General features: G+C 40.0%; 1 protein-coding gene and 1 long non-coding RNA gene across 7 annotated transcripts in view; one reads left to right on the top strand and one right to left on the bottom strand.

The window, feature by feature from the left end:
- The window catches only part of LOC112551559, a 3,853-nt gene extending 3,713 nt beyond the window's left edge, over positions 1-140 (bottom strand). Inside the window, exon 1 of one of the 2 annotated variants that reach the window (XR_003095860.1) lies at positions 36-140. This is a non-coding gene — a long non-coding RNA (uncharacterized LOC112551559). The remainder of the gene's footprint in view (positions 1-35) is intronic. The other variant, XR_003095859.1, reaches the window with a different exon arrangement.
- The window catches only part of MPPED1 (metallophosphoesterase domain containing 1), an 81,607-nt gene that overhangs the window by 722 nt on the left and 72,269 nt on the right, over positions 1-8,616 (top strand). The window contains exon 1 of one of the 5 annotated variants that reach the window (XM_025213193.1): positions 170-239. The exons of 3 other annotated variants lie outside the window; for them this stretch is intronic. The gene's annotated coding sequence lies outside the window, so the exon portion shown is untranslated. Of the gene's footprint in view, positions 1-169; positions 282-8,616 lie in introns of those variants that run through there. One more of the 5 variants, XM_006031522.3, reaches the window with a different exon arrangement.

The following is an 8,616-nucleotide window of genomic DNA, read 5'->3' as shown; positions in this document are numbered from 1 at the left end:
GCGGGGCCGGGGCCCGCGGCCCGGCCGCAACTTACTTTGTTTGCAGAGTTGCGGGCGCGGTGGGCGGAGGCGCCGCCAGAGCAGCCCTTGCGGCGCGCCGGGGTCCTGACCCCTGGCTGCCCTCTGCAGGGGAAGGGCTGGGGCGGGCTGGGAAAAGTTTCCTTTGCGGGGGCGGACGATGAAGGACCTTGCAAAGTTTGGGGGCCGGCTAGAAAGCGGCATGGAGCATCAACTGCTGGGTGCGGGGCTGCCTGGGTCCCTGTCTTCTGTGGGGCACAGGGGTATGGAGCGCTGTCTGTCTAGATATACCCATCTAGCTACAGCTAGGTCTATTTCTATAGCTGTATATCTGTATTTAACTGGATCTACATAGATATTTCTATAGCTATCTATCAGTAGATCTAGATATAGCTTATCTATCTACATATATCTATATAGGTAGCTATGGATAGATAGATATATCTATAGCTAGCTATAGATCTAGATCTATAGATATATATCTGTAGCTATCGATCTGTAGATGTGGACATTGATTTGGAGTCTCTTTTAACTGCTTTAGCTTGTGTCAATGAAGGATAGCACTGTGAACATGCTGCACTTTTTATCCAGCCTTGTATTTTCCTGGGTCGAAGGTATCTCACACAGAGCAGTCTGCATAGCGAGCATCTGGCTGCTAAACTAGGAAAAAAACCCCCCAACTCTCCATGGTGCCTTCTAGGATTTGAAGCAGTCCATCAGGGTTTGCCAAGAAAAGCAGGAGTTGGAGGATTCTCTGTAGACCTTCCATTTCTTCCGACTGGCACATGCAAACTGTCTGCTAACGCTTAGGCTATGAAGAGCCTTTCTGGACGTCCGTGTTAAAATTAACTGGGAATTTACTTAGAATATGGTCTAAAACTGTTTTGTTGACCTTGATAAAAGAACAAGCTAGCCAGGATGGTTAAACTTTGGAAGTGACTACTGACATAAACTAACAAGTTATTTTTTTTCTCCAAAGGATATCAGGCTATATTTTTAATACAGATTTGTGTATGTTATGCATGTATCTAAAATCAGCCTTGGAAGAAGAAGGGTCTGTCTTTTCCAAAAAGTAAGGAGCCATTAAACGCTTTTAATCCGCAATGGAGTTCTAGTTTGCAGTAGGACCCATGCATAATAAGCTGTTTCATGATGCCAGACATACTGTAAATTGCCTCAGTGCATTACATGGATGCTATTATCTGAGATTTTATTTGACATAAGGCTTTTCTTGAAAATGTTACATTAGTGAGTATAGAAAAGATTATAAATACGTTAATTAACCAATACATATCATTCGAACTGTAATTTACCCAGGGAGTTTTGCTTTTGTGACTTATTTTATTATCTCAGGGTACAGGAAATCTTGATTACATGAACAGCTTTAAAATTTCTACCTACTGGTAAATATATATTAAACACACTCCTACCACTCTTCTTTGGTCTAATTAAAAGTTGAATTACGGCTAACAAATTCCCTCCCTGTGTTCACACACAAAAAATAGCCACTTTTGAAATTTACAGATGTGTTTGGTGGACTAGAGCAAATCTAATGCCTGTTTCAGAATCTTCCATTACACTGGGATTTTTAGCATATTTGAAATGATGTTAGCTTGAGATGCAAAGCCATAAGGATAAGGAAAGGCAAAGTTGATTTTTGTTTAAACAGGCTGTGCTTTTTATTTAATTCTGCATGTTCATTACAGGAGCGGGTAGTATCAATGGAGAGAGGGTTAGAGTTCTGATCAAACACACACAGCCTTTTCTGACATCAAGGGCATGTGTAGACGAAACGGGGGCCCTAAATTGAAATGGTTGGTTTTTAAAAACACCGCTTCAATTTAGGGCCAATTAAACCCCTGTGTCGTGCGCACACCTGACTTACCTGCCTCTCTGGTGGCAGGGAGGAGAGGGCGAGGGAAGCACCGGACCCCTGCACAGCTCAGGCAGGCTCGGTGGGGGGGTGGCGGAGATCAGGCCACTTTTCTTGGGCAGAGCCTGCCTTCCCGGGCTGTTGCCAGGCTGCTGCTAGGCTGCCTGCAAGGCTTCCTGCAGAGCTGCAGAGCTGCACAGAGCCCACTGCTTCGCTCTGCAGCTGTAGGGGTAGCAAACTAAAACTCCTTGGAGGAGTTAAAATTATATTAAAATGTCTGTCACTAGCCATGAAACGTATAGATTTTTAGTTTATTGTCATTAATGACAAGATTAATGTAAATACTTGGAGGAGTTTTAGTTTGCTGCGCCCCAAGTCATTTAAGGTGCATTATGCCGCCAAATTTCCTGCAGCAGCTGGAATTAATGTACAATAGGCCACCAAGGCATGCAAACACCAAAACCATTAGAGCAGCGCAAAAGCATTTAGCCTGCTTTAAAGTGTTGTGCACACCCCCCTCGTTTCATCTACACACAACCCAAGTCTTCTGCCTCTTGAGAAAAATAGTTCCCCAAATGTATTGTTTTGTAGTCTTTTCTGTTGTAATGAACAGAAGGCTCAAATTAAAGGGTGATGTGTATGGTAATGGTAAATGAATTACCGTATTGACATAGACAGGAGTGTAAATTCGTGTAACTAGTTTAGGTTCTGTGACTGAAGTCTCCTGTTCATCTAATGAGTATCCACCCACTTCTGCAGAGACCACCTCCAGAAGAGCCATGTGGTTTATTCTACATGTCTATTTACTCTGTGACTTCCTTGTTAAAACTGTCGACAAGTTGCAAAGTGATGCGACACAAGGCATTACAATAGGACTACCAAATACCTACCACCTTCCAGTCGCATTGAACTGGGATTGATGCATTATACTGAATTGTATTTATTTATTTATTGATTAGCTTTTTATATATAAAGTACTTAATTTTTGGTCACTACATGAAATAGCAAGAGAGTCTTTAATTTCTCTATCCATAAATTGAGTGGTTGTAACTTTGTCTGAGAACAAAATAATCTATATTGTCTTGTATGTTATTTTTTAAAATTAGTGTAGAGTTTTTGTTCTAACCCTGAATATTATTGATTACCTTTATCAGAAATAATATACTTTTTAAAATTTAAGATAGGAGTTGTGTTAGATTACTTCACTGTCCCCTCTTTAGTCTGTCTCCAGAAGCCTGTGTTTTGGGCATAATCTTCTTCCAGTTAAAATACGCATGAATTCAATGCTTGTGAAAGTGACAGTGACAGCAATGAAAACTGATTCTTGTCTCTTCTTCTGTATAGAAATGATACATTGTGGATGACAGCAAAGCTGTTTCTGCTAATGAGTAGCCACCTGCTTCTGCAGTGACCACCACCTCTAGAGGAGTCAAGCACACGTTTCCCTTGCTTTATGCAAGTTCTGTATGTGTGAATTCACTCTTACATGATGACCCTTTTTATACTAAAAATTTATTATATGCAAGGTGAATTCACTGTTATGTGATCGGTGTGGTGGAAGCCTGCAGTCAGCTCCTTTGTGCAGTGCATTGTGGGAGTGACGCGCACCAAAATATAGTTTACTGTGTGGATCTGTGCTCCTTGCTCATGGTCTGCGACACACATTTCTGTAGTTGCCATCCCCATTATGATAGTGCCCTGTGCTTGTGTGTACTGTCTGCTGTTGCTGCGTACCTACATTGGTAGAAATGGGTCTGGGGTCTACGTCTTGGAATGTATCCCTGTTAGTTACATTCTAAAGTGGGTTCCCTGTACGTAAATTTGAGTTATGCACCACTTTCCAGGAATGCATGTACAGTATAAAGCAAGGGAAACCTATAGTTTATTTTTTATGTCTAGTTCCTCTGTTACTTCCTTGTTGAAACTGTCAGCAAGTGTGCCAGTTACAAAGTGGTGTGACACAAAGATTTATGTTAGGAGTACCAAATAACCATCACTTCACATAGTTGCTTCCAGTCACAACTGATCTAGGATTGAGATGTTATTCTGACCTTTTATTTATTTATTTATTTATTACATGTGAAGTGCTTAAGTTTTGGTCACTGAGTAAAATAGCATTTAATTTTTTTGGGAGCAGTATCATGTCCCTCAAGGTTATTTGTCTACATTTGATTGTATTTAATTACATAAATGATTGTTAGCTTTGATAGGATAAGGCTTGGTCAGAACATATATTAAAATGTCTCTCTCAAGCCATGAAGCTTATCATAGATTTTTAGTTTATTTTCATTAATGACAAGATTAATGCAAATGTCATAAACATATTTTTTAAAGTCATATGTTCCTGATTCTTACCCCAAATGCAATATATGTAATATATGCAGTCTATCTCCTCTTGTGGTCAATGAGTTTTACAACTCAGAGACTGAAGCCAGGAGAGCAGCTGGAAAAGTAGTTTAAGTAGAGACCAATGGAACCTAATATTTTGTGTAGCCTTGACTAGATTTCCCTGTGTTCTGTGCTGATTGGATGTTTTCTCCAGCTCTGCACTAGCACTACACTTCTCATCTTCCAACCCTTCCCTTGCTTCTCCTTAAGCTCCCTACGTTTTCTCTTCTATTGTCTTTCCATGTAGCTAATTCCTTTCTAATCCACCCCTCATCCCTCCCCAAATCATGGAACTAATGTAATGTTTCTACCCTCACGCCAACCAATCTACTTTTTGGTGTAGCTTTTTCCCCTTACCTTTTTTTTCTATTAGGACTATGCACGCTTTGCACAAGGACTCTAGTGCTCGGTGTTTGCATATTTCCTAGCACAGTGAGGCCTTGCTCTTGGTAGGTCCCTAGGTACTACCAGAACAATAATAAATAAAAATAATGCCACTGACATTACCAGAGTCCCAAATACTTAATTCCCTTTGCTGGTCCTGTAGTAGTAACTAACAAATTCTTCTCACAGGGCTTGTCTTTATTGCACTGTTAGCTCGATTTATAAATCACGTTTTGTCCTTAACCTGAATCCTGTCCTTGCACAAAAAATCTGTAGTAAAAATTAGGTGGTGACTTAGACTTAACCTAGCTAACTGTTTGGGTCTTGAAGTGCTGGTGACACTCCAGTTATTAATGAATCTGCCTGGGTTATAGCTAGAGCTGGGAGAAATGTTTCAGCTAAAAATTTTTTTTTTTGATGACACATATGTTGAGTACTGCCTAATCATTTTGAAATTTTGTTTTATTTTCACTGAGTTCACGAAGAAAACTAGCAAAATACAAGAAAGCCTAAATATTTTATTTTATTATAAGTGGTTTTGATCCAGAAAGACTTTTTGATTTTCCCCTCACTTTTGTGAAGAAAAATAAATGATCCAAAAATGATCAAGGACAGAGGGGGTCATCTACTTGTAGTGTTTCTTCAGCTGGATAACATGGGCAGTTCTTTTATATGTATGCACAGCTGCGAGAGCCAGATTCTACCTCCTATACTCCTAGAAGTTGTCACACTGAAGCTGGTTGGATTACTAGTGTGAATTAAGCAGGCAGACCTTTTGCATATCTATATGTTGTGAAGCCAATTTGGCCAATTTTTGCAAGACAGCCCAGATAATTTAGTGTCTGTTGTAGAGTACAAAAGGATGCCTGAGAACTGATATTCTCATTTTTTAGTTTAAGCCAGCCTCCATACACTGGTATATTGCGGACACGATGTTTATTATTTACATGTAAAGTTCCTAACAGTTTAATTTATCCTGAAAATACTTTAATGTCCGAATAAAATGACAAACCTAGATTTAGGACTAAAAAATAGATTCAAATCATCATGACGCTTATTTGCTGCTTTGAGGGGTTTTGGTAAATTTTCCGTACAACCCTATACATTTACAATTATTTTTTCTCAGACTGGATATTGATGTTTTGTGAGTTTAGAGTTTTTCTGTAGTACATGCTTATAAATCCCAGTAATAATATAGCAAAGTTTGGAGTCCATTTGGAAAGGAAGAGAGATTCTTAGGTCACAAGGAGAGAGTATTGCAGCTCTTAAATATATATTTAAATTTCCTTGACTGGAATTAATTAATTCAATTAGACTAAGCATCTCTAAAGTTTATTTTGGGATATAATCTAGCTATCTATCTCTCTGAAAGAGGACTTGGTTTATACTTTTAGGATCTGTATCCATTTTAATATTTTATTCAAGTATGACACATGTTGAATACATTTAGCAAGACCTAATTTGAGGCCATTAAAATATATTTAGCCTTGCTCAGTGCTCATTGTATTTGTATACATAAGTATTCTACTATTTTAAAATCTAAAATACCTTAAGTGTTTATGGCATATTATAAAATAGAATTTATGCAAAGTTCAAAATGAAAACAAAGCAGTAATATTGCTCTGTATCATATTTTAACATTTAAGGAATAAATAAGCAGGTGTCTGTGTAGCCCAGGACATGATTCTTTAAGTAGTATTGTTAAAAATTAAATAAAATAAATTACATCTTCATGAGAAGAAGTCCAATTAGGGAGGGGGGGAGTGGATTAGAAAAAGTAATTTAAAATTAATAGTTCTGATTAAAATAAAACATGCTAAAAGTTGTGTAGGTGGTTTATATTTTAAACTGATGCTAGATTACATATCAGGCAAAATATTGCACATTCCATTGTGTTCTGAACATAGTCACCTGCTTCCTTTGTCTGCCTGTCTGCATGAGGGATGTCTGGCATTTGTGAATGCAGTATTTCTCTTGGTGAAACTCCCTGGAAGTGGACAAGGAAGCAGAGTTTAAAAGGGTAAAGCAATGTATCCTTTTTCTTCCTTTATAGTGTGGTTATCCATATAATCTTTCCTTGATAATTTCACCTAGTGAGTGCATTATTTTAAAAGCAAATAATGGCAATAACACTTGCAATAGCTAACTTATGTGTGAGAGCAATGAAGGAAAACTAATTTGAAGAAAATTATTTTAAGAATTTTTTTTCACATATAATTTGACAGGTAGCTATAAACTACAGGATATTTTTGTTTTATACCATGAAAAATAACTTCCTTTTTCACACTTGGCCAAGGCAAGTCCAGTTTTGAAAAATAAGAAGTCTTATTTAATCACCGAAGAATATTTTACATTTTACAAAGCAGAAACTTGCTCTAAGTGGTGAAAACAAATCTGTAAAAGGTTTGATGAGATGCCTAGGTACCACAATACTTGGATGTCTAGAAGATCCTAATATCTGCAAGTAATTCAGGATTAGAGAGACAGTTTTCTGTTATCTTTGAGGTGAAAATACCTTTGGTGTTTGTAAAGAAAATAAATTGATAGTACTAAATGGTATTTCTCTTATATAGGTTAGCTGCATTAGCTACATATTCCATTAGATCAGGGGCAGGCACTTATTTTGGGCAGAAGGCCACTTACTGAGTTTTAACATGCCATCGAGGACTGCATGATAGGCAGCCAGGGGTAGATAAATATTAATTTTCTAAATTTTTTAGGGGCCCTGTAGGCCGGATAGAATGGCCTGGCAGGCCACATCCAGCCCCTGGGCCGCATTTTTCCCACCCCTGCATTAGACACATCTGCTAACCACAAGAAAAATCCTTATACTTCTAGAAAAGACCCAGTAATCAAATAGAATGAACAGTTACATAGAAATCTTGCCCCCCCTGAAACTAACTCCCCTTAGTAAAGTCTTAGAATGATGTGACTCAGAGAGCTAGCTTCCCAGTTAGAGATGTTCCTGAAACAAAAGATGTGTTAAGCTAAGGGACTGTACCATAAAGGTACATGTGCTCTAGTTAACAGATGAGATTTGGGAAACTTGTGGGGATAGCTGCTGTGAAGCACTGTTTCTCTACATTGTATTTAGATGTTATGCCCTTTTAGCAGCATAGCCAAGTTTCATAGCAATACAGTCCACAGACTCTGTGATAAAGTTGTGCTGTGTTGTGACTGCTCAGTAGCATACATGCAGTGGATGGACAAATTCAGTCCCATTCTTAATAGAAATATACCACATTTACTCAAATATAAGACAAGGTTTTTTCTCCAATCAGCACGTCAGGATGGGAAGCTCCTCATTTTATATTCACATAAAAAGAAGACTCATTAAATGCACTTTCTATCATTAAACTGCTGGTAAAAGCAGTATGTCCTCTGCCATAGAAACCAAATGTGAAGTTAATTAAATGCATCCAACACTGAGCATGACTACAGAACATGTGGACCGTATTGAGCAAACATGCTGATGGGAACCTACCCCAGGGTAAATTAGTGGAGTCTACGTGAATAAAACATATAGTAGTGCCCATTGAGCGTAGTCCCCCTGTCCCAGGGGAGCGGGGGCGCCGGGAGACCCCCGCGATGGCAAAGGGGGCCGCTTACCTCCTGCAGGGCTGGAGGAGCCGAAGGGAGTCCACGCGCCGGCTGTGTCGGCGCGGGTCGTCAGCCGGGCATTTATCCGGCTGCGGCTGAGTGGCGGGGCACCCCTGCCGGGAGAAACAAAAGGCGGCCCCGCCGAGGCAACGGGGCGGCTGAGAGGAGAGAGCTGGAGCACAGAGCCCCAGCGAGCGGGGGATCAGCTGCCGCCCGCAGAGTGCGGGACAGCACAGGAAGGAGGCGGAGACGGCTGTGAGCAGTGCGGCGGAGCAGCTGGGAGCAGCACGAGGAGGGGAGGAGTCAGCTCCGTAAGTGGGGGCACAGCCAGCGGGGAACCCGGCAGCCGACGC

Source organism: Alligator sinensis, unplaced genomic scaffold, assembly GCF_000455745.1.
Source record: "Alligator sinensis unplaced genomic scaffold, ASM45574v1 scaffold292_1, whole genome shotgun sequence".
NCBI classification, from domain to species: domain Eukaryota; kingdom Metazoa; phylum Chordata; order Crocodylia; family Alligatoridae; genus Alligator; species Alligator sinensis.
This window is presented reverse-complemented; position numbering and strand designations above follow the sequence as displayed.